This window comes from Octopus bimaculoides, chromosome 2 (genome assembly GCF_001194135.2).
Source record: "Octopus bimaculoides isolate UCB-OBI-ISO-001 chromosome 2, ASM119413v2, whole genome shotgun sequence".
In the NCBI taxonomy this organism is placed as follows: domain Eukaryota; kingdom Metazoa; phylum Mollusca; class Cephalopoda; order Octopoda; family Octopodidae; genus Octopus; species Octopus bimaculoides.
In genome coordinates, this window is record NC_068982.1 from 166,947,991 (window position 1) to 166,953,837 (window position 5,847).

The 5,847-nt window shown below is 37.3% G+C and overlaps 1 protein-coding gene across 1 annotated transcript in view; it reads left to right on the forward strand.

The window, feature by feature from the left end:
- The window catches only part of LOC106872973 (lysyl oxidase homolog 4), a 112,649-nt gene that overhangs the window by 78,769 nt on the left and 28,033 nt on the right, over positions 1-5,847 (forward strand). The gene's annotated exons all lie outside the window — the stretch shown is intronic.

Below are 5,847 nucleotides of genomic sequence, written 5' to 3' on the forward strand. Positions count from 1 at the left end.
AATTCATTCCGCTTCAAAGTGATCCGAGTACATGGTACTGACAAGCCACAATAATGGCGAAACCTTAGTGTCTACCATTTTCAGTCATGCGACAAGAGTTGTCTCGCCTCGTCTGGGACGTTTAGTGTTCTTTAACATTCGGCGTTGCGTAGGAAACTTTCCCTAGACGCTATCCTGCAGTAAATGAGTGTATAAACAAAATATGCAGGTGCAACCGATAATGTATATATATTTACAGAAAAAAAAAAGACGAAGACCGGTGTATAAACAACAAGCAGGTGTATTAATTTGAGGCTCGGGAAAGTGAGAAAGTATTTTACGTTTCGAGCCTACGCTCTTCAACAGAAAGGAACACGATGAAATAAACGGAGAGAATAAAAAATAATAAATAAATAAATAAAAATAAAAAATAATATATATATAGGGGGAGAGAGAGTGTATGTGTGTGTTTTGTATGTATGCGTAGTTGGCAACCTCGACTATATATGACAACTACTGTAAGAAACAAGAGAAGGTATTCATCCCCCAACCTCGGTTTAACATGCAGCGATATCAATCTTTGGTTTAAACAAACCTTTTTACCCGACAATCTGATATTCGCAACGGTGATTAACAAATCGAAAGTTCAACCATTCGCATTCATGATGGACTACACATGCCTTTTCCCATTTCTTTACAAGGATACATAGTTCTTAGTAAATTTTCTCTTGAAGCCACTGGTTGCTGTACCGTGTAGAGTCTCATAATGCCATCAGATGGCGTGAGGTTAGCTATATAAACCGCAGTCTTTGAGAAGCAGGACCCTCCATTTAGTGTATTTGGTAGTAACAGGGACGAGTGAAGTGGAGAAACTATGGATGCGTATGCATTTCTGTTGTAACATGCCATGTTGAAAAGTGATGCTCTCTAAGCATGGTTAACTAAACTTGACCTTATAGGTTTTAAAGAGATTTTCTTGTACCTATAGGTTCATGGGAAATGCTGTCTCATTTGGGACAGGACTCCACTACATTAGTGGATACTGTTTATATTGCGTAGAGGATTGAATCAGACTGTCTTTCTCCTTCTAACTTACTTCGGGTTTGCGGTGAGATAGGCATTCTCCATATCTTCTCAATTATCATCAAAGTCATTCCTCACTAATAAATTATTATAATGTGGTGCGATCCTATTGCAGATCACTCAGCCCGCTAATAGATTGGAGATTCTTCTGGCGATGTTTGTTACTAGGTTTCTTATTACATCTGAAGTGTTTGGAATTTTTCGTTAGGCTTTGTGTAAGAGAAGAATTTGCCTGTCTTGAGATCTAGAGTGACACCCAAGAAGTCTCTGCTTGTTAAGTTGGTGATAACTGTAACACTTTGGTCGAATTCTTTGAAGATATTTATAAAGTTCTTCTTGAGCTTATCCATGACGAAACTGTTCATATCGGTTGAGATTCCCTACCCGTGGACTCGGTACAGAGCCGAACTGTGGGTGGATGTATATTTTTCTATGGTACCCAGAGTAAATAACCCGACTAGATCAACGACTTGGGCTCCGTTGTATTTCCTCATGGATACATCGAACAGTGGGTCGCCTTCCTTTTTCACCCTTTAGGCATCATCGGGAAACAGGAGTGCCTTCCTAGCCTTCCGAATCATTCTAATATTGTGGTTGCTGACTCTAGTAAGTTGTCTCCCGAAATCTGGGTTTTGCAAGAGGAGAGATTTTGATTTTCAACGGCAGAAAACTGGATGAACTTGCAGGTTGCTTTATTCTCGCTATCGCGAGATTATTTAATGACAGCATGACTTCAGTCCCATTGAAATCAACCCTGTGCCCTTCTGATGCCAGAATTGATGGCATCAGGAATACGTTTATTTACAATGCGTAGCTTGCTCTCGGGGGTGCTGATTAACCTACATTTACGGCTGGAAACAACGTGGGAATCATAATCGCTCAGAGTGATACAAGGAGTGCACAGCGATGCGGTCTACACATTTTTTTTTTCTGGAGTGTGACTATCTCCTTCGCTTCCGTGTTTATATATCATTGTATGCTCAGATGTTAACTTACTTGCACGTGCTAGCGCTTGCTCCGTATATTTGCTTTGTGTGTGATGTGTGCGTGAGTATGCTTATGTGTGCGCATATGTGTGTGCGTTTGAGCGCGAATATATACACACACACACGCACGCACGCGCGCACGCACACACACACACACACACACACACACACACACACACACATACACACACACATGCCATATTTCCGGTCAGTGTATACACTATTGCACCATTTTACAAAAGATGTTTCAAAAATCTACTGTGTGCTTAATGCACCTATATAACAAGTATGAAACCGAGCACCATTATCGCAAAGTGCCTAACTAAGGAGTAGGACGGGTAGTTGTCTACTAAATATTACTAAACATATTACTAAATATAAAATACTTAAAATACATTTATCTGTTTATTAGCAAAACTTGCGACAAATGTGCCGAAGACCTAATTAATGGCTTACAGTACATGGGAAGTATATGACAGCAGGAACTTCACATCATTTTAGTGTACCTCCACTCACACCCCAGCATACATAATCCATTCCGGATATATATCTTACGTTACTGAACAACATCGTTACCTTTAAGAATGTTTGTTTATCCACCAGTAAATGAAAATGTTCCAGTAAGGTTAAAGGAATGTTGAACTTCAACTTTCACTTATCTACATTGCAACCAGGTGTCGATCAAACAATAGCGATTGTGCTACTCCCTTCTAGCAGATCACGGTAACAAAAAACATCACAACTAATAGTGCGAGTTTCACATCCTGTATGCAATTCACTTGACTAAAATATAAAGAATCTACATACACAGTTGCTCTGATCGGGGTTAGAGTTTGCTTAAGGTATTTTCTAAGTGTTATGCTTGATTTATCGTAAATTTCTCAGAGTTCAAGCCCTTGGTTCAAAAACAATGTAAACTTTGCCATAGGATTAAATTTAAGTTCGATGTTATAACATAGGCGAAATAACACGGTAATAGGTTAATAGTATTCTGGTCCACCACAACTAGTAAAATGATGAGGACTAGGAGGAAGCACGAAGAGTTAAACACTAAACGTATAAAATTCTATTTCTGTTTAGTAATTGTCAAGAGGCCGGAAGTAAGAGAATCAAACACATGGATAGTAAACTAAAAGGGCCTGGATATATCACTACCTAAATGGTATTCCGGATTTATGAGAGAGAAAAATCATCTCTGTGTGAGGGCTAGAACAAGAATAGTATAAAAATTGCCTGCTGGATACGAAAACAGAATCGCTAAATTTTTCAGTTATCTGATTAATGCAGGAGAATAAAATAATTTTGAACTTTTACAAAGTCCCTTTAACACTTAAATAGCTTCGGGCAACGTTAGAATTCAAAGCTGATAAATTTGTTATTGTTAACACATATGTCTGTGAAGAAACACGCTATACAATTGTTTAATAAAGAAAGACATTACCTAAGATAAGATTATGCACTAGAGTATATATTCATGTCCATCTTAATGATTGAATGGATGAAGAAGAAATGAACTTAGAGATAAAGTTCGATCTTGGCATCTAGGTGAACTATTAAAGAAACCTGCCTCGTTAGTTTTAGGTTCTGTTTCGGACCATAAGATTGGACTTGCTAAAAAAACCTGAGTGACTGAAGACACAGCCGTAACATCGATATGTCTAACCATTTGCTTGCAACCGTTAGATGTCACAACCAATAAACCATTTAAATGAACCATGAGGAAAGAGTGAAACAAAAGACTGAGGGCTTCAGATTCTGAGTGGTTAGGAAATTTATACAATGCAGAGCATGAAGAAGTTATGTTGAAATCATTTTCTATAAAAAGAATTGTAGCATTAATAATGCCCTTGATGGTGCAAAGGGAAATGTATTTCCTGAAGAAAAGATCCTATTATAGAGAATTCCATTGATGAAGAGAGTAAAAATGAGTTTTTCAAGTTTTGACGATTTGAGGTTACTTAGTTCTGAAGATAATGGTTTCATGAGTTTTGCAGATGATGATAAAATAAAATTTCATAATTACATTTTTTTTTTTTTACATTCATTGTACATTGCTGATATCTAGTAGCCTTATCCATTTACTGAAATACCAGTTTTTCTTAGAATGCAAAACACTTTTCTCCTGTTGTTTGATAAGAAGGAAATATTTGCCTTGTCTGCATATATACTACATCTGTGGGAATTCAATCGTATTTATTGTACTTTGCAGCTTGTTTTGACCAGTTTTGCCGATAAATAATCTTCCCCTGCTGACACCAGTATTCGTTCATACCAATATAAGTTGTTTTTCTTTTCAGCTATAGTAAATTTAATGGATTTTTCTTTCATAGTTAGTATTATGTTACAGTATATGATTTCATGCATGATTTTAATATATATTGTATTCACAAGCAGAAAAAGAAAGCTATTTTCTCTCATAACCACTTTAAAATCACTTTCGCGAAATCTATGATGAAATATGACGAAACATACAAAAATGGGGTAGTCTACAAAATATCGTTATAAATTAAGTGTGCGCCTTATGCGGAGGCTCGTTTTATACACAGACAAGCACGATGTGTATGTGTGTGTGTGTACACCTGCAAATACGGGATAGATAGATAGATAGATAGATAGATAGATAGATAGATAGATAGATAGATAGAGAGAGAGAGAGAGAGAGAGAGAGGGAGAGAGAGAGATAGATACATACATACATACATACATACATACATACATACATACATACATACATACATACTCAGGTCAGCTCTTATTGAACATAACTGTATTCAAAGGCGTTCGATCTCATATTTTTGTGTATCTAACATTCTACAGTATTCAGTGTGTCCTTCCTTTATTTAAGACAATAATGTGTTACTTGGGGGTGGGGATTTGCCGCTATTTCTTGTACATAAAGTAATATTGTAAAGGTTCTTTGATTTGGTAGACTTTGTGCATTGTATTTAGGGCAAGTAAACATGTTGAAAGCTATCCTTCTTCAAGATATCCCTGAGGAATTGAACTCCGTCCTACAACACTAATCCGTCGTGATAACTCGGTATATAATGGAGTATTCTTAGTTTTAATATCTGTGGTATCAATTTGCTGCAACGTCGACTGAGCCAAATGAGATTGCTTTAAATGTCATGATCATGGACATAACTTAGTGCCTGCATCAAGATAACGAACAGCCGATTTTCGTTTGGTTGTGGTGCTCCATATCAACTTGCCTTCTACGTGGTCGCTCGAAATAACAACTAAATCTCCCTCATAAAACATCGTGCGGTCTTAAAACAGGACGCATCAGGTAATGCTTTCATAGATACACTGCAGCTGAACGAAAGGACTAGATTACCACAGCAGAACTGCTTTTGATCAGGTGATCAGGGCTGACGTGGGGCTAAACAACACTCAGATCTCTCTCTCTCTCTCTCTCTATCTCTCTCTCTCTCTCTCTCTCTCTCTCTCTCTCTCTCTCTCTCTCTCTCTCTCTCTCTCTCTCTCTCTCTCTCTCTCTCTCTGCTATAGCATGAAACGTGTTTACAAGTCACGTATACACTACATATACATCACGTATACATCACACACCTGTACGACACTGAGAATATACTCGTGAAATGAAGCCAAGAAAATAATCACTTCCATAACAACTACACGCAGCAGCAAAAACTGTTTAGACACGTGTTGTGTGCTTGTGTGTAAATCTCTGGCTTTCATATATACATGTGTCTGCATGTATCTGTAGAAGGGCGTCTATTCATTCATATATATATATATATATATATATAAATATGTGTTTGTATGTATATATATACAT